General features: G+C 37.3%; 1 protein-coding gene across 6 annotated transcripts in view; it reads left to right on the forward strand.

The window, feature by feature from the left end:
- The window catches only part of SGCZ (sarcoglycan zeta), a 1,585,391-nt gene that overhangs the window by 462,406 nt on the left and 1,097,815 nt on the right, over positions 1-25,170 (forward strand). For all 6 annotated transcript variants that reach the window (XM_077477426.1, XM_077477423.1, XM_077477424.1 and 3 more), the window contains one exon: positions 10,327-10,401. The gene's annotated coding sequence lies outside the window, so the exon portion shown is untranslated. The remainder of the gene's footprint in view (positions 1-10,326; positions 10,402-25,170) is intronic.

The following is a 25,170-nucleotide window of genomic DNA, read 5'->3' on the forward strand; positions in this document are numbered from 1 at the left end:
TGGATTTTGAGGGGACCCCATGCCGTTTCTTTGGTGTAGGGGGTTCCCTTTAAAATCCGTACTAGACCTAAGGGCCTGGTATGCTCCTGGAGGGGAACCCATGCCAGTTTTTTAATTAAAATTTGGCATGGAGTTCCCCCTCATGATTCATACCAAACATAGTTCCTGGTATTGGCAGGGATCCAAGTCGGATCCCTGTGCCAGTGTAAACTCTGCCTCAATGTCAGCAATGCTTGTCACTCATTAGGAAAGGAAAAAACTAATTTTTCATTTCCCAATGAGTGAGCCAGCTCAGGGCTGGCTCCCACGACAGGGCTCGCAAGGTGTCAATATCGCGGTCACCTAATGTACATCTAGTATTTTGTATGCAGCAAAGTCTCGTGCCTCTTTAGGCCTAATAGTTACCTCCAGAGTTGGGGAGAGCTGACATCCTTCAGTGTTACAAGGCATGTTGGGTATAATGCACAATGAAGGTGGGCGCCAGACACTTTTTGAATGCAAAAAGATTTATTGTTTTTTAAACAGAACTGTGGGAGAGAGGGTAAGGGCAAGGACATCCTTAGGTAGATGCAATGTTAATTGGCAGACTTTGAGACTTCTATAGATCAACAGCTATACAGGTGAAGGCCTCCAGCCGGACACAAATTCTGTATAGGTAGGACCACTGTCTCATATGGCAACAATCTTGTAGCTGTTACTAATGGTAAAGATATTCAACTATCTGCAACACGAACAGTTCTCTTTACCCCACACTCACTCACTGTGTGTTTTCACTCAAAGAGCTCCCAGTCTCTCTCACTAGACTTCAGATCCACTAGCCACTGGATCCCCTGATCTCTTTCACTGTAGCACTCAGTATCTTCCTCAAGCGTCACCCCTGCTTCCCTGCTGGGTCCCTGGCTTGGCACTCACAGATACTCTTCAAGTTTCACCCCTGGTGACACGTTAGGTCGTTCTGGCCTAGCAGCCTGGGGCAATATAACACACCTTCACCCAGACATCCGTTTAGGTGGCACAAAACCCTACCTGACTCCACCCAAATAAATAGGTTCTCCCAGCAGGCCTATTGACTGAGACATCCCATCCATTCCTAATCTGTCCTTGCAATGCACTTGTCTTATCTAATGTCACCAGATACCCTAGCGACAGAAGAGAGAAGTGCAGAAATTCCATAATTAGGGTGAAATCAATTGATCTCCTAACAATTAACCAAAGCACCTATCACTTGGCAAATAAATTGAATAGCAACCCTGCCTAAACATCAGGGTGCTAGATCTATGTTCTCCATGTCTTTTAAGGACAGCACCAAGTCTTCTAGGCATGGAATGAAGAAGTGCAATGCAACATCTTTTTCCATTCTTCAAGAACAACCTCTTTTAGAGCTTGAATACTGGATGGAGACTGATCTTATCTCTTCAGAATTCCAAAAGTGTTCAGTTGGGTTCAGCTCAGGAGACACACTTGGCCACTGAATCACTTTCACCCTGTTCTTCTTTAGAAATGCAACAGGGGCCTTAGATGTGTGTTTTGGATCATTATCATGTTGGAATAGTGCACAATGACCAATGGCACACAGTGATGGTAGCGGCTACTCTTTCAATATAGAGCAGTACATCTGTGAATTCATGATACCATCAATAAAATGCAGCTCCCTGACACCAGCAGAACTTATGCAGCCTCACAGAAGGACACTGCCACCACCATGTTTCACTGTAGGCACAATGCATTTTTCTTTGTACTCCTCATCTTTGCAACTCCATAATCTTTTGAAGCCATCAGTTCCAAAAACATTTATCTTGGTCTCATCACTCCTGAGTACAGAGTCCCAGTAGTCTTCTTCTTTTTCAGCATGGGCCCTGGCAAATTCTAGGTGGGATATTTTGTGCATTAGGAGAGGCTTTCTTCATGGGCGACACCCATGCATACCATTTCCCTGTAGTCTACGCCATACTGTGTCACGGGAAACAATCACCCCAGTTTGGCTTTATACTTCTTTAGCTAACCTCAATGAACTTGCATGGCGATTTTCTTTAACCCTTCCCATCAGAAGACGCTCCTGTCAAGGTGTTAACATCCAATTTTTCCTTTAGAAATGTCATTTTGCGGTAGTACTGTTCTAAACAAGGGAAAAATGTGCCACTTTGCAGGCACACTCTAGACACCCCTCAGGCACAATATTTACACAATATTTAAAGGAATATTTTATTTTTATTGTTTCACTTTAAGCATTAAAAAAAATCACTGCTCTAGAAAAAATCGGTCGTTTTAAAATAAAAAAATTGCATTGATGCGTGTCCCCTGAGCCAGGAGCCAGGTCCCCAAAAAACGTTTTATGACAATAACTTGCATATAAGCCTTTAAAATTAGCACTTTTGATTTTTCATGTAAGTGTCCCATAGACTTTAACGGTGTTCCGGCAGCTTTCAAATTTGCCACAAACACCGCATATCATTCACTATTCAGTGAACAGGCGAACACCCGATGCTCGAGTCAAACTTACATTCGACTGGAACATCGGGCTCATCCCTAGTCGCTATCACATGTGGTGAATATAATGAGCAATTCACTGATCAAAGTATACATATACTAAACTGTCTGCCTTTAGCTAACTTCTCTCATTCATAACAATATATACAGCTGCCGTGTAAGTAGCCTTAAATAGTGTTAGTGTTATATAGTGTGGGGTTTATATAGTGTGGGGCGTGGCCTCTGAGCCATGATTGGCTAAAGGCATCCTGCATGATTGGCTAAAGACATCAATGTAGTGCGATCCTGCGTTGCATTTTGTTGCATTCTGCAGCACTTAAATGTCCCGCTAATGCCCCATATTTTTTGGTATTCGCCAAAGGGGCGAACACCCAATGTTCAACTCGAACATCAGGCTCACCCCTACTTACAGCTTACATTAATTGAAATCATGTTATGGTCATTGCTACCCAGATGTTTTTTTATATGAACTTTTTTTAATCAGCTCTGCATTGTTTGAGATTACCAGATCCAACAAAGCATCATTCCTAGTTAATGTAGTTAATTTATGTATGATATTGTCAGAGAAAAGCCCTATCTTGTAATTAGAAATGAAAATTTCATAAATAGAATAGTTAAGCCTAATTGCTGTCTCTAGAGGTTCCATCATGAGGGAATATATTAATGGAGAAAGTAGACAACATGGAGCTTTCCATGTGTAATATCAAAATTAACTGACAGTTCAATAGAGGTATTGGATTATATGTTTTTTTTTTTTTTGGTTGAACTGTATGGACTTGTGCCTTTTTTCCACCTGACTAACATGTAACTATGTAACTGTAACTATGTATACACTTGGGTGGCAGAGAATTTTATATCTCAAGTCAATATAGCACAATTACCCTTTTCAACCCAAATGTAGTTTCATACAGATAACCCCAATTCACCTCATTTCACTATCTAATGTCAGAAATGCAGAGGGGATTCAACAAGTTTATACTTTTTTTTTTTTTATTATTATGGATTCTCTTAGTGCCATCTGGAGATTCTCTGCCCTGGACAAAGCCAACCTGATCCGTTTTAATAAGAGATGGAGTGCCCTTGGCCAATTGATTTGCTAAAATTTTAGTGTACATCCTAAACATCCCCAAACGTCCCCAAATTCATATTGAGGAGAAATATTGGCCAAAAATGAGGGTAAATTAGGCTCCTTCCCTGGTTAGGGCAAGGTCATTATGATAGCCTGTAACATTTCATAAGACTTTGCAATGTCTTTAAAATGAGCTGGTTAGCCAGGAATTTACCGTATTGCCCTGTGAATAGCTTTTTGCCTCCTCAAGTAATTTTCATGAAAAATAGAAAAATAGAAAGAAAAAAAAGTTGCAGGGTACTTTCACACTGGGGTGGGGGTGCATTGATGGTAAAGTGCCACTAGCTTTAGTGGCACTTTATCTTTGTTTTAGTGACACTTTTTGGCCACTAGCAGGGTGCTTTTAAACCCCGCTAGTGGCCAAAGAAAGGGTTAAAAGCGCCCGTGTTGTGGCATTTTGGCAGCATTTTGCAGGCGCTTTGGCGCCATAAGAAAAAGTGACTGTATTGTTAACGGCTCTAAATACACCTTTTTTCTTTTTTTTTTAAAGCGCCAGTGTTGTGGCATTTTGGCAGCGTTTTGCAGGCGCTTTGGCAGCACTGCCCATTCATTGCAATGGGCAGGGCATTTTGAGAGCGGTTACAATCCTCTCCCAAACTGCCCCAAAGATCCTGCTAGCAGGATTTTTTTTCCCGTCCCGCAAGTGCACCGCCCCAGTGTAAAAAGCACTTGGGATTTCACACGGGGGGGGGGGGGGCGTGAGAGGTGCATTTCAGGTGCTTTACAGTCGCTATTTTTAGCTCTAAAACGCCTGAAAAGTGCATCAATGTGAAATTACCCTTAGTGCCAAAAAACTCAAAAATTTCCCAATCCACCTATAGCGCCATAAGAAAAAGTGACTGTATTGTTAACGGCTATGAATACACCTTTTTTTCTTAGCTTCAGCACTTGCCATATATGTGGTTGGAACTTATTAGAACATTTAAGTGGGTTCAAAGCATGATAATGGGTCTCTGGGATGCCACATAGTTTTCCACTAGTAAGGACTATTCAGCCAAGGGTGTCATTGGCATAGCAACATGGGTCACAATTGTGATCCAGCCCTTGCTCCAAGGGGGCTGTGGGACCTTCCTGTCATATTAGGATAAAGCTGACTACCCGATCTAGCTACAGGACTCTGGCTATGCTTGACTACGCTTTTTTCTATTTACCTTTTTATTAATAAACAAGTGTGATTTGATTGTACTTCTGTCTCAGTCTGTTTCATGGTTTCTGACACACATATAATAGAAGGTCCAGGAACTCACCCCTCAAACACACCTCTGTGAGTTGGACCATGCTCCTCTACCTTCTCCACCAACACCACAGTCACCCCACTCACCACAGCAGCATGGAAGGAAGCGTGGAAGGAAGTTTTGAGAGTGATGGCCTAGGTTTGGTGTGGTCTGGCAAAAAAACAGTTGGAAGACCACACCCATATTTATACATATATGTCATCTGCTGCTCCCGATCTCTTGGAGTCCTGGACCGTATTGTTCTCCCTATTAAATGGACTCCTCAGGTTAACAATTTTGACAAGCAAATAATTGATGTCTGCCCTGGGGTACAAAGGCTTCACCAATTGCAAATATTTCTCCAGCATTGCCTTCTTCTTTATTTTGTTCTGACCTTGTGCTCCCTATTACATTTAAAATTTTTGTGTTGACAAATACTTGGCTATGTGTTTTACTTCAAAAAGGACAGTTTGTTTGTGAGTAGGCAGGTACATTACAAAAATGCAATGTCAAATTAACAAGGGACACCAACATAATTGTACCTTTAAGGTTACAAAATACAAGATAATAATGGTGTTGCGGTAACTTGACATACACAAGAAAAAAACTAATTATTCTGGAGATCACTAGAAATAATAAAAAATACGTTTGTCAGAATTCTGTGAATATCAGCAGCAAAGCAACTTCATTATTATAGCATTATAAAGAAGAAGAGAATGCGCTGCATTGAGAGATTTCATAATTTGCCGTGTGAAGAATGTGATATCTCCATTATGAACACTAGTTTTATAAGACCAATCGCTTCGGGCTCGTACTTGATTCCGAGCATGCGTGAACTTTTTTGCGACGGACTTGTGTACACGCGATCAGAAAGTCAGACAACAAAGTTTTGTTGGCGGAAAATTTGAGAGCATGCACACAGACTTTCAGCCAATAAGCTCGCATCCATTTCCCGTCAGAAAATCCAACCATGTGTAAGCGGCATTAGTCTGTTTAGCAATGGTTCTAATGTGAGAACAAACAACAAAGGAGATAAAGGGCAACCTTGTCTTGTTCCATTTCGTAAATGAAAGGCATTCGATAGGTGATCATTGACACATACTCTTGCTGTAAGGTTTGAATAAAGTGCTCTGATGTATGGTCTCATTTGAGGTAAGGTATCAATAGAGCAAAGGACTGCTTCCATGTAATCCCAGGCCACTCTATCGAACACCTTTTCTGCATCCAGTGATAAAAAGAATCCTTGTTTTTTTGGATGTGAGCCAGTGATGAATATTAGATGCTTTAATTGCGTTGTCACGTCCTTCTCTACCTGGAAAAAAACTTGATCAAGTGAGATAAGAGTTGAAAGAAAAGGTATAAGCCTGTTTGCCAAGATCTTGGCATATATTTTTATATCAATTGGTCGATAATTAGTGACCTGTGATTCATCTTTGCTTTCTTTAGGTAATATCGTTACGTGTGCTTCTAGTAGTTGTGACGGTGAGTGTAGTTCTGATTGCAGTGCTTTGAGAAAGCGTGGTTTTAGTATGTTTGAGAATGTTTTGTAGTATTGTAAGGGTAGGCCCTCTGGTCATGTAGCTTTACCTAGTTTCATGTCTTTGATTGCTCTTTGATTGCTCAATTCAGTGTCAGAGATAGGGGCTTCAAAATCTCAGGCGATATTTGCCAAGATAGGAAGGGGTCTATATTTTTATAGGAATTCTTGTATAAGCGTTGTTATTTTTTCAGAATTTTTTAGGATTTGATGGGATGTTGTATAAGAATTGGTAGTATAGGTTAAATTGTTTAGCTATCTCTTTGTTCAATGAGGGTGGTGTGTCGTGTTTATCTCTAATTTGATGGACTGCGGCAGCTGTTCTTTTGTTTTGTACTGCTTTCGCTAATAGTTTCCCACGTTTGTTTACTTGTTCATAGTATATTTTATGTCTATTGTCTTTTTGTTTTCATGTTTAATTCTTCTGCTAGCTGAGCTCCTGTTTGGATTAGTTTGTTAAGTGTCGTGGTCATCAATAGACGTTTATGAGTTGCTTCTAGAACTTGGCTTTGGTTTGTCAGTGTATTTATTTTGGATTGTTGTTCTTTCTTAAATTTGGCTATCTTAGCTGTGATTTCTCCTCTTATAAAACATTTATGTGCTTCCCACTGATTGAGGAGGGATGTCTCATCATACTCATTTTGTGAGAAGTAATCCCTTGTTAAAGTCTTTAATGTCAACAGGATCTTTAAGAATGGAAGTATTTTTTCTCCAAGTTTTAGTTTTAAAAATTTTATCTGTGAATGTTAGTGTCATGGTGATCGGAGGGTGATCCGATAGGATCATGGGTTCAATTGTAGTGTCTTTTAATAAGTTGAGATCAGATTTTGATAGGAAAAAGTAGTCAATCCTAGAGTACTTTTGGTGTAAAAGTGAAAAATAAGTATAATCTTTTACTTGTGGGTTTAGAGTTCTCCAGACGTCATGTAGCATGAGACCCTGTAGATGCAATTTGATTTGCTTTAATGCTCTGAAAGGGAGGGTCGATGTACCATATGATGTGTCTATAAGGGGATTTAAGGGTGTGTTTCCACCAATGATAAAACTGCCCAAGGCAAATTAAGTTACCAAGTCTCCTATAAGGGTGAAAGAATGCAACTTATTTTGTGATAGGAATGTAAATGTTTGCAATGATAATGCAAAGGGAGCCTATTTTCCCTTTAAGGAACAAATATCTACTCAATGGATCATGCATAGAGTCTATTAGCTGGAATGGTGTGTGTTTAAAGATTAAAGCAGTAACTCCTTTAGTTTTACCTTCTGGGTTTGTTGCATAAGCTATTGGAAATCTCTTGTCTTGAATATTTGGAATTTTGTCAGATTTTATATATTTTTTGAAAATTATTTTTATTGAACATTTTCACTGTGAAGGTACAAAACCTCTGGCCAATTGGTGCCCATAGTCATGTGCATAACAGTGTACAACTCACCGTGCATCTCTAAACTTAACATATTTAACTAAAAAACAAAAAGAAAACAAAACAACCACAAAATCGGTACCCAGGTTTCACATGGTAGGATATTGGCAGGAGAAATCTTTCAGCCCCTGTGAGCAATATGACAATGTACTTTCCTAATAAGCTGATGCATGTTTCTCTCTGAAATTCTTGTGTTGTTCCATAGTTCCTGTACTTTGTAGATTAGCAGTACATGTAAACCTTATTCTTCTATTAGGTATAGTGTAGGATATTTTCCGCTATATCCAGGTGCCATTTGGACTTTAGAGAAGTAGATATAAGTCAGTGATGTTTCCCATATATAGACTTTTAAGTTATTTCAATATGTAAAAGTAGTAATCACAAAAGGTCTTTATATGTTCAGGAGAAGCATGTCAAGGTCTGTTGTACAGTAGTTGTAGTTTCCTTGTGGGGAAATTTTCTAGATTTATGCTAATGATTAAAAAACTGCAAGGAAAAAGAGAAGAAAAAAACAAAACAAGAAAAGAACATGCAGAATAGTCAGTTAACCAGTTAACATGTGAAATAAATAATTTGTAAGGCCATGTAAATGCCTTTTTTAGAATGTGCTGTTCCAACTAGAACTGGCTCACATATCAATGAAACACTTATTTATATGTATAGGAGCTGGAAATTAAGATTCAAGACTGTCATTTTGGAGATATTCAGGTATTCAGGTAGCGTTGAGCTGATGGAGATCTGAGATGGCGGTCGCGGTTTCTTTGGGCTCTTGGAGTGAAGTTTTTGGTAACTTTGAGCCATGTATCATTGATGTGGAAGGAGTTATACCATTCAGGTACTTCAACAGTAGGCATGTTTAATGTTTCACAAAAAGCTTGAAGATCTTCAGGAGTGTGCAGCATGGCTGTGTGACCTCTCCATGTGGCCAATAGGCAGAATGGGAGTTTCCATCTGTATGGAATGCCTCTGGTAAACAGTTGATTCAGTAACGGATGTAAAGCTCTGCGTTGTTGAAGTGTTACGTTTGATTGGTCTTGTTAGAGTTTTATTTAATTGCCATTAAAAAGTACACAATTTGTTTCCCTTGCTTTTTTTTAAGATTTCTTCTTTTAGGGGAAAATTGACCAAGCAGCATATGATATCTCTGGGGGTGTCAGTGTCTCTACCTCTTGGTCTAAGGGCTCTGTGTATTCTTTCATATTCAATGGGTGAGTCAGGAGGTATGTCCATTATATCATTAAATATAGCTAAAGTGATTTGTTCTATTGGATTTTGATCAATCGCTTCTGGGACTCCTCTAATACGTATATTGTGGCGGCAGCCGAGATTATCAAGATCCTCTTTGTGACCGTTCATTTCTATAATATGTGAGAGGTGCATATAAGACAATCTTTGCTCTTGCCTGATGGTGTCTGCATGGTGTGCTGAGGCATACTGCACTGTCTCCATCCTGGAGGCTATGGCTTAGATGTCAGGCCTGAGATCTGTGATTGCTGCTGCAGGGTGGATTTAATATCTGCTGCAACCACCTGAAGGTCTGTCAGGCGCTTAGGTTTTGTGATGACTGTGCTGTATTGTTTCCATTTTCCATTATGGGACAGGGGCCGCCAAGTGGTATGACAGGCTGTGCAGGGGCCGCCTCCCGTTGTATCACAGAACATTGCGGGTATATTACTCACCGGCTAAGGGCCTTCATCCTATGGGTTGTGGGTGACTGAGAAGCTCCAATCCCCCTTACCCATGGTTGTTAAGCTCTCAGGGGATCCTGTAGCTGATTTTTTGCTGCTCCAACGTGCAGGAGATCTGGCTTCAGGCATCAATTTTAGAGCGGAGGTAGACCATGCCCCCAATTTTGTATGACATATTGATAATGTATGATTATAAAGCGTAACTACATTCATGATATGATTACCTTCCTTCATCTGTAGTTTATTAGATGGGCCCAGGCAAATTTCACACTGATAACAAGGACTAGTGGTGACCTTCCACACCAGTAAATAACCAAAATGTTTAAAAAGAAAGGTCAATTTTGCTTCAGTCAACCCATGGCTTTCCTGTATGCAGAAAAAAAAAGCAATATTATTGCTCAACAGAACAGCTTTATAGCACTGCATACTTCAGCTATATGAATAATCTCTGATAGAGAATCTGTTTTACAAGAATACGAGCCTCACCTTCCTATTCACAAGTTATGCCCTGTAGCATACTGCAGGAATGCATACTTTGAACCTGCATCCAGTTTCTGATAGTTAGGAGGCAATAACCACAAAACTGTATTCCATTGGAAAAGAGGTGGGCGGAATTCAATTGCTAAGAAGAGCTGAGAATTTTTCCAGAAGCCAGGAAAGCAGGAGTTGGGTTAAAAAGGTGACTCCTAAACCTTATAGACAAATGGACATGACCAGGTTGATTTTTAATAATACATTTTTAGGCAGAATAAAAGAGTGTGCTCCAAAGTAAAGTTACTTTATAAATGTTTAATGTATTAGGTTTTTGCTATGTATTAACAAAAATGCATGTTTGTTTGTTTTTAATTTATAGGCTGTTAACTATCACTGAAACCAACACATATCAATACACTTGTGATCCTGGGGATGAACCTGTACATCAATAGTGGTATGTTCTTTTTTTGCTTACATATAAAATTGTAGAAGATTATCATTTTTAGGAATTGCCTCAATGTTAAATGACACTCTTTAATATCATCAACTATTTCTCCATATACAAATACTATTTAGTATTCAACCTTTACCTCTAGAGACTGCTTCATTTGTTAACTTAAATACTTTCTTGCAAGATTTGCTCCAGCTATTTTCTAAAACTGTTATAGTTACTGAACCTTTAAATTCACCCTGAAAACTGGCCATACACTGATAAACATTTCCCTGCTGGACCAACTGAATTTTGATCAGTATGTGTCCATTCCTGCTTGACAGAAGGGATGTGTTGGAAAATTTTCTTCAATAAGCTTCAACTTCAAATACAATATTTTAGCGGGGGGAATTTCTCCATCCACCTTGTGGATGGAGAAATCTGGCTGAGCAATCCCACTGGCTGATCAAATAAAAAACTGTGAAGGGACAGCTTTAGTTGCTCCTTAATTACATGGTATTCTTCTTTTTCTTATCGTTATTCCATTCTTTTTTATGTATTTTGCTGCTATTTGTATATATATTTAAACATTATTTAAATGCTTTTGTATCATTTACATTTTACAGTAATACAAGAGATAATGGTGCTATATGAATGGATACATTTTAAAATACAAAGGCATTTTGCATTTTGTGGCTTATTCATCCAGGTTATGTGCTAGCAGCAAGTCTGAATATCTATAACGTGCATTAGGCTTGTCAATGTATTTTCATGGAATAGGAATGAGCTTTTGACTTAAAGGGGTTTTCTATGTTACATGAAAATGACACACTCTTAATAGCAAAAATTAAATATACTGTTAATATTTACATTACCATAAGTATATTAGTGCTCAATGAGTGTCATTGAATGACTGTGATTGAAAGAAAGCCAAGACTTTTAAATTAAAACTCACAGTTTTAGGGAAAGGGGAACTGTGATGCAAGGATATAGATTGGGACAATTTACATGTATTCATGAATGCATAAACCACTAAGCCTCAGCTATAGTCTAGTAAAAATAAAATACAAAATAAAATGTTTTCATACAAGCAAATTACATACATTGTCATATAAAACAAATGTTTGGCACATATAAATGATGTATTCATATAGTTGAATTACATATTGTATATTGAAAATTGTACAGTATGTACCTGACATGATATATAGAAATTTGTTAACTCTAGGTCAGGATTTCTCAACCAGGGTTCCTTGGAACTGGGGGATTCCTCCAGAGGTTGCCAGGGGCTCCTTGATCAATGAAGTGTTTCCAACTCCCAATATCCACTGATTATCAATTATCCCACTGACACTTAATATAAGGGGTCCTTCTCCTATTGACTACCAATGTATGGGACCACTACACCAACTTCCAATATAAGAAAGCGCTTTTCCACTGACCATCAATGCATGTCCCCCAATTTTCTGAAATGATAAAGAGGAACAATGTTTAGAACTCAGTACAGCAAGGAAAAACAGTTCTGCCATGGCCCTTGTTACATGGGAAACCAAGATTGATTATGCAGAAAATGATTGGCTGAGCCACACAAGCGCTTTTTTGACCTCTTGTTTTCTTCTTTGGCTTTTCAAAATGACAAATACAGTAATTTACAGTTGGGATAAAAAGTATAGTGCAGCATTACACTTTTGGAATTGAAATAGAATGTTTGAGTTGAAATAGAATGTACAAATGAGATGTATGCAAAATGAGTGATAGCTGGGGTTGCATGAGGGACAGAGGGATTGGTCTCAAAAAAGGGACAACCCCTCCAAATAAAGGACAGTTGGGAGACAGTTGGGTAGTATAAAGAACTATGTATGTCTCCCAGAATACTCTTCATTGCATTTATGTGTTCCTACTTTAAAGCAGGTTTAGCTATGTGTATGCACACTCTGTAATGCCTAATCAGATTCTGGATGCAGGTAAATTCCATTTTCTCTAAATGCAGCAAAAATGACTGCACCTCAATGCAGGTAAATGGACAGTGTGAATAACACAAAAAGCATTACATATAGTTATATGCATTTAGAAATCTCCTCTAAATGCCCATAAACACTAGTTTTCTATGTGCTAGTGTGAATGAAGCCTACAGATAAATAGATATTACCTTGTATTTATACTTATAACATTCTTCTTTTCTTTTGCAAGCTAAGATTTAAATGCTGCTTATATGTGTGTACATGCATATATTACATCTATATATTGTACATATGCATAAATTACTAATTTCAGACACACATTTTTAAATTAGTATTTATGGATTTGTAAGCAGTGTTGTTTTATTGATGTTTCAAACTAAAAATGAAAAAAATAAAGACTTTAACCGTTCTCATGAATAACCTCAAAGGAAGGAATGAGTATTTAATGAGGAATTACAGTGACTAAGTACAGTTTCACTCTTCACGTGTTGAAGAGTGAGACTGTCCTCACAAAATGTTTTGGGTCACCATAGCTGCTATGACACACTTACCATGGACTTGTACATTTTGGCCAACTGTTTGGCATTATGATACCTTTTCGCAGTTCTATTGCTGGCATATACTTAATAAACCTGTACTATGTTTTTATTACTGGCTGTGTGGCACTTTATTTAAAGTCCCAATGGGCAAAACTTTGCATTTGTATATACAATGGAGATGGAGGCACCTTGTGGGGTACTACCAACCATATTTATTTTTGTAACAAATCTTATTGAAACATCAATTTAAAACCTTAAAGCATGTCCACAATTATGTAGAGTATTCTATCCTGCAATTCCAACTGGTAATTGGCAATATAGATATTGAAACCTGTAACATGTAGCCCACTTGCATGTGCAGTATAATTGAAAAAAATCCTCATATACTGGGCCAGATGCAGGGATCAATAAAACGTCAATCAGGATTTCAATGTGTTTTGTCTGATGGCTTCCTCAGGGAATCCTATTCATGGTGGGAAATACATTACAATTAGAGTCATATAATACATTCTAATATGAGACAGAAAAAAATGATAATACAAATTGTATACAGTGATTTTATTGCAAAACAATATTTACTTGACAATATATATTATCACTTCAGTGTGGCTAATAATGAGTACTCACATCTGTGAATATAGTCAAAAACTACAGACATAAAAAAGAACTTCCGCCAGGATGGAGGACAGAAAGAGAAAAGTAGAGGAAGCGTATGCGTCCAGCTAGATTGCAGGAAGGTACCACATCAGGGTCACCACAGCTTCAAGAGGAACCCACCAAGTCCACACATTATCTAATAAATAATAACCAAATGTATAGTCTCAGTAGATCCCTAATATGGAGCAGGATTGGATCATCCTCTGGTATTAGAAAGTATGATGTGACTCTAATTGTAATGTATTTCTCAGCATGAATAGGATCCCCTGAGGATTGAGTAAGCCATCTGGTGAAACATGTTGAGATCCGGATTGACGTTCTATTGATCCCTGCACTTGGCCCATTATATTCCCAGGATTTTCCAATAGTTATAGTACACGTGCAAGTGGACTACATGTTACAGGTTTCAGTATCTATATTGCCCAACATTACCAGTTGTGAAATGCAGTATAGAGTGCTCTACATATTTGTGGACATGCTTTTATGGTTTTAAATTGATGTTTCAATAAAATTTTTAATTTTTAATAATTCCTGAGTACTTGTTCCTTCCTTTGCGGTTACTTATGGCAACCCTTAAAGTCTTTATTTCTTTCCTTTTTTTGTTCGAATTCTCATGGATGTGGTGCCATATTAATCAAGTTAGGTCTCCTTTCTCACTTTTGTTGATCTTTGTGCACCATGTGCATAGATCCTTAGGAATGAATAGAACTATGTTTAGATCTTTTAAAAAAACGGTACTGATAAAAATGAAATGATTTTTTTTTCCATGCGCATGAAACCTAAATCCCACCTTAACGGCTTCCCGACGTCTCACGCAGATATACTTCGGCAGAAGGGCAAGTACAGGCAGATTACTGTACCTGTATGTTGCCCTTTAAGAGGCGGCTTGCGGGTGGGCGCACACCCGACACGAGCTCCATGACCGTGATCGCACGTCCCGCGAACTAGATGTCCACAGACATACCTGCGATCGTCTCAAGGTGAGGAAGACCAGGGAGATGCTAATGTAAACAAGGATCTCCCCATTCTGCCTAGTGACACTGTCACCAGTCAGCTCTCCCTGCAATCGGGAGTGCTAATCCATGACGTGTCACACACAGCTCCTCCCCCCACAGTTAGAATCACTCCCTTGGACACAATTAACCCCTACAGCACCACCTAGTGGTTAACCCCTTTACTGCCTGGGACATTTTTACAGTAATCAATGCAATTTTTTAGCATTAATCGCTGTATTAATGCCAATGGTCCCAAAAATGTGTCAAAATTGTCTGATGTGTCTGCCATAATGTTCCAGTCATGAAAAAAATCACTGATCGCCGCCATTACTAGTAAAAAAAAATCAATAAAAATGCCTTAAAACTATCCCCTATTTTGTAGACGCTATAACTTTTGTGCAAACCAATCAATAAACGCTTATTGCGATATGTTTTTACCAAAAATATGTAAAAGAATATGTTTCGGCCTGAACTGAGGAAAAAAAATTTTTTTAAATATTTTTTGGGGATATTTATTATAGAAAAAAAAGTAAAAAATACTTTTTCAAAATTGATGCTACTTTTTTGTTTATAGTGCAAAAAATATAAAAAAGTGATCAAATACCACCAAAAGAAAGCTCTATTTGTGGGAAAAAAGGATGTCAATTTTGTTTGTGAGCCACGTCGCACGACCACGCAATTGTCAGTTAAAGCAGTGCAGTGCTTTGCTTTCTGCATGTGCTCCATTCTTATCAGTTACAATGTTCCCAGAAATCTCTGAGGACTATAGAACACATCTCCTCTATGCAGTGGAGAGGGGGATATTAGTGTGGTCTTGTTATAAGTTACAGTAGAAGGTGTGAGCTTTGATTTACTAAAACTAGAGAGTGAAAAGTCTGGCACAGCTTTGCATACAAACCAATCAGCTTCCAGGTTTTTATGTCAACGTTTAATTGAGATAGCTGAAGTTAGAAGATGATTGGCTACCATGCACAGCTGCACCAGATTTTTGCAAAAATGTATGCATCTGCAAAATAACAAAAAAAAAATACACTACTCAGTCCTGTCACCAAAATCTAAACACTGAGATCTGTTTTGGTCATCATATTAGACATATCCTGTTGCAGAGTATTGCTTTAAAGACAAATTGCTTGATTAGGTAATAGAAAGCTCTCTATTGGTGGTTGCAAACATAGGTTTTTGGGTAATAGTGAAGCCTGGGATTTCCATGATAATTCTGCAGTAGAACTCTCCCCTTCTTCTGACTTTGCTTAATTGGGCTGCAGGTAGATGAGGGATCAGGTGATGACTCATCTGAGTGTGTTCCAGTCTGGTACCCAGAGTTCTTCTTTGATCTGTCTGATCTTGCTCTGCTGAGGTGAGATGGGTTCACTGTAACAAGCTGCACTTGAAAGAGTCAGTCTTGGGACCCATGTGGCATAATTGGGCAAAAGAAGGCCATCAGGTTCTGTTGTCCTTTTTTCAGTTTCCCCCAATTGAGCATGATTGGTGGAAGCAGTGGGTGTAACCCCACAGAAGAAAATTAACCTCCCTGGTGGTAATCCTGAGCTGTAAAAGCTGTAATCCCGAGCCACACTCGGAATTGCATTGTAGCGTCAAGGCAAAGTTGCTTACCTTGTCCCCAGGATCCTATAATGTCTTGCTGTTGTGTGTCCGAGCTGTGTCCTCCACTTGATCTAGCACAGTGCAGGACTCGCATGGAGACGGAGCCAGGCGCCAAATTCAAAAAGTGAAAAACACATAACACATACAGTAAACTGTAATCTTACAGATTACATTACTGTATCAAATGTATCAAATTATTTCACATCCCTTTTGTTCCTAGGGCTTTGTCCAGTGCCCTGCATGAACTTTTATATTATATATACTTTTCTTTCTGCCTGTAAACTTGAGAATGTCCATAGCAACTAAAAAGTGTCCCTTTACACAAAAGTGGATTTAGACCAGCTAGAAAATAGTGATAAAAAATTGGAATCACTTGAAAAATTAAGCAATAGTGATTTGTGGGAAAATTCAAACACTGAAAGTAACGACAGCAACAATTCTGCAACTGAGCAAATTTCAGTGTTTTTGATTTGAGTACGTCATTGAATACAGATTATTATTATTATTATTATTATATTATTACTTGTTATAATTATTTATAGTTATTATATTATAATTTATGATTTTGTGTTTCAAACTTTATCATACCCGGGATATCAACTAGACTCTTGTTTGGACAGATTTAAGTGAGTTACTCCTAAGAATTACAGGCCCACAATATAAAACACCAAATTTCCATTCAAAATAATGTACCGCTTTGAGCATCAGAAATCTGATATAATCATACTGCCAGGGAGGTTAAAGAGTGCACACTGTATTTTGGCCACTTATTAGGACACACAGGAATGGAGCCTGTTTACTAAGTGCCCATATTGGAAGCCAGACTTATTTTGATTTTTATGCTATGTTCTTAGGGCCTTTTTTAAGTTTAGGGTACTGAAAGTTCAGCATTCACTTAACCATCTATTTTTGGAGATGCCTTTAGTTCACAGCATGCCGCTGCATCATTTGAAAGAAAAATAAATACATGTGAGAACAGTGTTGCAAATAGTTCACACACAAATAATATCACTCACATTGACTACACCTACCATTTCCTTAGTAAGACTAAATGTTTGGCCTATACTAGTTAGACCTATTATCCAAGAATTGAACTGTCCTGCTGCTGGCCATTTTTACATTGCTCTGTCCTCTGTTAAATTTTGTAGCTAAACCCTCTCTGTGCTCCTTGTCTCTAGTACAGTTTGGCCTAGTCCTACTCATTAAAAATGTCTTGCTGATGGTTAATTGTACATTACGGTTTCAACTACAGTCTTTTACTTCCTGTAACAAAGCAGATGCCTGTACTAGGTCCCTCTAGTTAAATTCAGCTAGTTCTAGCTCTCCTAAAAATGTCCAGCTGCTTAACAGTTTTACACTGCCATATTATTTGCAGTTTTCTTATTCATAATTAGCGCTTAAAAGAAAGTGACCAGCCACAAAACTGTTTTAACTCAGTAAGAACAGGGACCACCTCAGCAAACTGCTGGCCAATTTATATCAGCCAGTCAAAGCAGGCCTAATATTAAATTAATATTAATATCACCACTATTATTATTTAGGCTTTATATAGTGGCAACAGTTTGCTCAGCGCTTTACAAAATATTACTGCATGATGAAAAAGCATGTGTCAATGTTAAACCTCAATAAAAACATATATTTTTTTTACCTTGAATGTTCCATATTGGGGTGCTGCTGCTGTATGTAAGCCACGCTAACTGTAATGCCAGCTTACTATGTCTTTTCTTTAACAATCGTTTCATTATTAGTCTTAGAAATGGCCAGAATTGTATAACAAGGTTTACCCTCCATTGACGTCAATGGGGTTCACTGCAAAGTGTGTGAACATTTTTTTAAACAGTTTTCAAACTGAAGTGGGCAGATTTGCTCATCCCTAATGCTTAGTAGGAAGAAATATTGGCTTACTGTACATGTTAAATGGTGGATTGTATTCTTGCCCTAATGTTGTTTTCTTGACAGAAAAGGGTTCACCTCCTATGCAGGTTAAGTTGAAGCAATCGTTTTCTGCCTGTAGATGCATGCACTTTGAGATCAATTATCGCAAGAGTTGCCTGCAGAGCTTGCAATTATTTCTGACTTTGCTTAACACTCCATTTTTCTTAGGATTAGCAACTTTGTATATTAATTGATTGCTTTGGTTGAATTAAAATTTCAGATGAATGCTTATTTTCAATTGCAACAAAATATCACTCCCTCAACACCTAGCTTTTTTACAAAGTTTTTCTAGAGATAATTTTTGGACATCGATGTATTCCTTAGAGGTCTTTGGTGGCTCTGAATCTTTTTAATCTATGAACTGTTTCTCTACCTGAATGCCAGCATTTTAATTTACAATGGTCTGCTGTATTTGAAGTTAATACTTGAACTTTGTTTGTGAAATTTTTCAGGTTTTTTTAAATGGAACTAAGCACACAACACAATTCATAAGATTTCTCCCTTACAGTTTTTTATTTGTGGCATCAAAAAGCAGTGGGTTCTTTCTAACGGTTCAATGCTTTAGTGAATGACAAACATGGTATAACTAAACAGAAGAACAGAAGAAAAAGTTAGAGTGTGCAACAACTTTTCTTCCATTTTTGAATGGCAGTTATATTCTACTGCACTTGAATGCATTCCAAAACTGAAAGAAATGTATGAAATGTGTTCTGAATTTTCTTAAGTTTTGTTTACTCTGCATTAATCCCTGTCTACATACATGTGGCTCTTTTAGAAAGTTTATATGTGATATTTATTTATTGTTTTGTGGCAGTTGTTAGACCATAGTTGTCATTTTACCAACACATTTTTCTAACCCCTCCAAATAAATTGCATTTATTTACAACATAAACCGTGACATCATTCTTCTACACTTAATTCAGTTCACTACTAATATTAACTACAGTCTGGATGTGTGAGATGCATCCCACATTTACTCCTTAACTCGGGTGACAATCTGCTGCCGACAAAAAATGACACAGTCTTGACTTGGTTTGAATATGAAAAATTTACAAATTAAAATTAAATAACTATTTATTATATCATTTTAAGCATTTCTTGATTGATTGATACATGATATATGGTGACCTAGATACTTTGTAAATTTAGTGACAAATAACAATGTGTTTGCAATTGTCCAGTGATTTATTTACATATTTGTAAGTGGCCTCAGCTCTCTTTTGTATAATTGTGATTGGATATCTCTCTAGTGGAGACACTGGCTGCAACAAAATACATTTTGGTACAATGGTCAGAGGTAAGAACCTCTGTCAGGCTATTATTACTGTGTGATGAGATCTTCCCAACAGGGTCAGCAACAGCAGCAAAAACTTGGCAGAAGCATGTTCTCTTTGCATGCATATCCAAAACGAACAAAAAGTTTTATGGGGGTTGCTGGGCTTTAAATAAATTTAGTTTAACAAACACATTTAAATAAATGATTTGTTTTAGTATTTTACATGCAGACATGACTGTATATGAAATTATTATTTCTTCAGCAAGGTCACTCAAACTGTACCTTAGATTGTGCAATTGCACTAAGCTCTTTTCATTATGTATATGGCTAAATAACTTTCTTGAACAAATTTAATTAAGTAATATTCTTCAGACACTAATTTAAAAATTCCCAGGTTCTCTAGTCCTGTTAGGCAATCAGTGCTGGTAGAAGGCAAACCATAGTAGAGCTGTGATACTTGATTTAGTTAAATTTATTATTTATATATATTTTCTTTAAATTATTTTAGATGGTATTGATCTTCTAAGAAAATATTTTAGATTTAATATGGTATTAGTGGTATGGCTATACACAAATACATATATACAATTTTCAAAACTTGTCATGACAAATAGATACTAAAAACAACTGGTTATAAATTGCAATCTTTATTCAATACAAAATATAACTAAGTAAGTACTACTTAGTTATATTCTTTATAATTTTACTGCACTGTTTTACAGAAATATTTCAATTATGTATTTACTTTTTTAATTCTACTAAAATATGATCCTGCTATTTTTGTTTAACCCAGAGTAGTGTATTTGAATATGTGCTCCCTAGTTACATAACACTAAAATGGGAATGGGTCCTTCTTTTTATGTGACTTTGGGGATTACATAGGAAAAACACAATTCTTTTCTACCGGGTAGTACATGCTTTGGAGATGCTTTGGAGATGCTTTTAAGCTGTATAACAAACGTTTTATACTTACCTACTCAATACAATTACTGGGACAAATGTCCTGGTTTTAGAGCCACTTTAGGCTTGAATTAAATACAGAATTAGCACCTAAATTGTTTAATTGCAGTTTCAATCAAACAGTTTTCCTGTAAATGAATGCCTACAAGTACCATCAGCCGTGAGCTGTAAAGCCACTGGTGAGGGCTCTCATCATTTTGTACTTCCTGCTCTCAGGTAACTGCCCGCTGGTAGGAGGTACAAGCAGACAGCTATGGTGAGAGTCTGCAGGAGCCTGACATTGCACCTACGATCTGCTGATCATGGGTGTAATGTTCTGCACGCTCCTTATAAAAAATAAATGGACATGTTTTTACCTGGAAAAAAGTACATTTATTATTATTTTTTTTTAAAGTTCTTATCCTTTAAAGTTTAAGCATTTCTAAAGTAGCAAAACAGCAAACTACCAAAACAAATGCAATACCACTTAGTGACATGGTATTTTTAAGGTGTCACACGTACAAGAATGATGAGAAAGAGGTTTATTTAAAAGTATCAATTTATTTATAACACAGATAAAAAATATAAAATCAACATTGCCTACAATGGTTGTTACAACAAAATAGACTATAGTTAGATATACACCCACACATACTACCCTCAATCAGTCCGCTATAAAGCAATTAGAAGGGAAGGAAATCCTTTTGGGATGTGAAGGGTGTTAGTTGTTTTTTAAAAAAAAAATCCAAAACACATCAGAAATATGAAAAATATTAAATGTCTTGCCTAATCCATTTACATTTCATAATTTACATTAGATAATCCAATTAAATCCAATTACATTTCATGGACGACTGCAAGGGGAAAAAAAACAGGCTGCTTGTCACAAAGTAGCCTCCACACTGACAGCAAATTGGTCTTATAAAAAGTTCCTGCATGCATCAACCTCGGGGTCAAAATATGGTATTACCTGGTAGTGATGCTTGTAAAATGCCTCAGACATGTATACAACTTATAGCACTATGTCACTGTAGTCCCAAGACCAAATTTCCTTTATAGTGGTTATAGTAACAATGCACCCCTAACCAGACCAATTAATCCTCAACCTGAATCCAATGACTATTAAGCTAGAACCATATGTGTGTAGCTTGTATGTGATCCCAGTGGGTCTGCTCTCTCTGTGGCTCAAGGTAGGTGATAAGCAGCTCCAGTGAGCTTTCTTTGTGTGTATATATATATATATATATATATATATATATATATATATATATATAATATTTATATTTGTGTATGTGTATATATATATATATATATATATATATATATATATATATATATATATATATATATATATATATATATATATATATATATATATATATATATATATATATATAATTTATTTATTTATTTTACGCTTTCTTAATACTCTATTTATAATCGCCTATTAAACATTAAACAATCCACACATTCATAAGCCCTAATATACAATAAAACATGACAAAAAATATAAAACATATACAGTACAGCATGCACACTTACAATGCAGCTATATGTACCTGGTGCACCTGTGCGGCTCATGACCCCTAATAAAATAAACAATAGGTGGCTATTGCATTTCTACTTAATAACATTATGTATATATAAACCAACCTTAAGGTGATTGTAAGGGTTTTTTTTTTTTAATAACAAACATATGATACTCACCTCCACTGTGCAGCTCGTTTTGCACAAAGTGACCCCGAACCTCATCTTCTGGGGTCCCCCAGTGGCTCTCCTGGCTCCTCCCAACATCAGATAACCCCATAGAAGAATTGCTTTCATGAGGGGGTTACCTTGTGGGCACGCTTCCGAGTCCAGCATTTGCACCCATAGACATGAATGCTGGACTCGGCCCTGCCCCAGGCGCCTGTGCGTTGAATCGGATTGACAGCAGCAGGAGCCAATGGTTGCACTGCTACCAATCTATCCAATCAGGATAAGAGACACCAGCCGGAGTTGGTGTGCTCGTTCCCGTCGCACAAATTTCAGAACTCAGGTAAGTATAAGGGGGGATCGGGGGCGCTGCTGTATTAAAAATCCTTCTAAACACTCTATAATGCACATATAACATCAAGTGCTTATGTGATAAATCAGTGTGTAATAATAACAAAACAAAAAAAAGAAAAATATGTAAAAAAATATAGACAATATTGTCAACTTCTTATCTGACATTAAATCACAACAATCCCAATATCAGTGTTCATAAATAAAGTGATAGGTTACATAGTTAAATAGTTACATAGTCAGGCTGAAAAAAGACACAAGTCCATTCAGACCACAAAAAATAATATCATACAATCCCATATACCCAATTCTATACACTCAGTTGATCCAGAGGAAGGCGAAAAACCCCAGCAGAGCATGATTGCTACAGCAGGGGAAAAAATTCCTTCCTGATCCCCGAGAGGCAATCAAATTTTCCCTGGATCAACTTTACCTATAAATGTTAGTACCTAGTTATATTATGTACATTTAGGAAATAATCCAGGCCTTTCTTAAAGCAATCTACTGAGCTGGCCAGAACCACCTCTGCAGGGGGTCTATTCCACATTTTCACAGCTCTTAATGTGAAGAAACCTTTCCATATTTGGAGATGAAATCTCTTTTCCTCTAGACATAAAGAGTGCCCCCTTGACCTCTGTGTTGACTTTAAAGTGAATAACTCAACACCAAGTTCGCTATATGGACCCCTTATATATTTGTACATGTTGATCATATCCCCCTTAATCTCCTCTTATCAAGAGTGAATAAATTCAGTTCCTCTAATCTTTCCTCAAAGCTGAGCTCCTTCATGCCTCTTATCAGTTTGGTTGCCCTTCTCTGCACTTTCTCCAGTTCCCCAATATTCTTTTTGCGAACTGGTGCCCAAAACTGAACTGCATATTCCAGATGAGGTCTTACTAATGATTTGAACAGGGGCAAAATTATATCTTTCTCTCTGGAGTCCATACCTATCTTAATACAAGAAAGGACTTTGCTTGCTTTGGAAACCTCAGCTTGGCATTGTATGCCATTATTGGGCTTATGATCTACCAAAACCCCCAGATCCTTCTCCACTATGGATCCCCCCAGTTGTACTCTCCCTAGTATGTATGATGCATGCATATTCTTAGCCCCCAAGTGCAACTCTACATTTATCAACATAAACCTCATCTGCCATGTAGTCTCCCAATTAGACAGAGCATTGAGGTCGGCTTATAAATTGGAGACATCCTGTAAGGATGTTATTCCACTGCATAGCTTAGTGTCATCTGAAAAGACGTAAATGTTACTTTTGATCCCAGACCCAATATCATTTATATAGATATTAAAAAGTAAGGGTCCCAATACTGAACTCTGAATTCTGTCTTTTAGACAGTTTTCTATCCATTTACAAACTTATATTTACAAACCTGTAGATTTTACCTTACACATGAGCCGTGTGTGCGGAACTGTATCAAATTCTTTTGCAAAATTCACGTATACCACGTCTACTGCTACCCCTATGTCCAAGGTTTTACTTATCTCCTTATAAAAATAAATCAGGTTTGTCTGACAACTTAAATATTCAAATATTTTTTCCTGCAAGAACTCATCTATGTGGACTTTTATTAATCTCTCCAGTATCTTCCCAACCATAGAAGTAAATCTAACAGGTCTATAGTTACTTGGTAAAGACTAGGGCTGAAACAACTAATCGATTAATCGACAACTAATGGATTATGAAATTAATCGATTACTATTTCCATGATTAATCGGCCAGTAACATAATGAGGTTAAAAAAAACTAAAATGAGCCCTTTATAGTACAAAAAGAGCAAATAATCGCTACTATAATTATTACTTTCAAAGTTCGACAGTAAAAAAACGAACCCCTTAAAGTAGTGATTATATGCTTTTTAGACCTGGTTCACATCTATATGTTTATTGGTGCCTTTTGCAGAAACGCACTACGGTTCATTTACATTGTTTCCTATGGGACACGTTCACATCTGTGCTTTTTTTCAGCTGCTGCATATTTGGAAAGGGTCAGGGACTTTTAAAAGCAAAACAGCGCTTCTTTGGTTCAATATACTTCAATGGAGAAGCTGCAGAAAAGCATGTAATGTGTTTTTGAAGCAATTTGTGTTTTTTAATCTGCCCAAAAAAATGCAAGTTGCAGTAAAATCACGTGCGCAGAAATCAAAAACGCACAGCAAAAAGCACTGCAAAACAGATCAAAAGCAAACTGCATAGGTGTTTACCGAGCCTTATGCGGACCACACCAATCAATTTTCAGATGAGAATATTCAGACAAAAAGTCTTTGTAAAGTCGCTAAATGAAAGAATTTTGTTTTCACTTGTTTTTAACATTCTGTTTTTAAAATGTAATGTAATTTCTGAATGAAAGCCACATACACCGTCTGAAAATTCCTTTGACCAAGCAGTTTTCTATTATTTTCCCGTCACTGTGATTGAAAATTAACGACAATTTCACCCACTTTTTTTTTTTTTTTTAAGGTTATTAACCGATTAATCAAAACAATAATCGGCCAACTAATGGATTATGAAAATAATCGTTAGTTGCAGCCCTAGTAAATACATTGTTCCCTTTTTAAATACAGGTACCACATTGGCCCTGCGCCAATCTAGTGGTACTATTCCTGTCATTAATGAGTCCCTAAAAATTAGATATGATGGGTTTGAAATTACAGAGCTCAATTATTTTAGGATCTGTGAGTGGATGCCATCAGGTGCAGGTGCTTTATCCACCTTTATTCTGTCTAAATATTTCTAGACTTTATCACTTTTGAGCCATTGTGGATTTGGGGCTGTGTCACTACCACCCCCATTGAGGACATGAGCTCCCCATGCTCCTTTGTATAC

Source organism: Lithobates pipiens, unplaced genomic scaffold, assembly GCF_037356315.1.
Source record: "Lithobates pipiens isolate NorthernLeopardFrog02 unplaced genomic scaffold, aLitPip1_a1.2 Scaffold_13, whole genome shotgun sequence".
Lineage (NCBI taxonomy): Eukaryota > Metazoa > Chordata > Amphibia > Anura > Ranidae > Lithobates > Lithobates pipiens.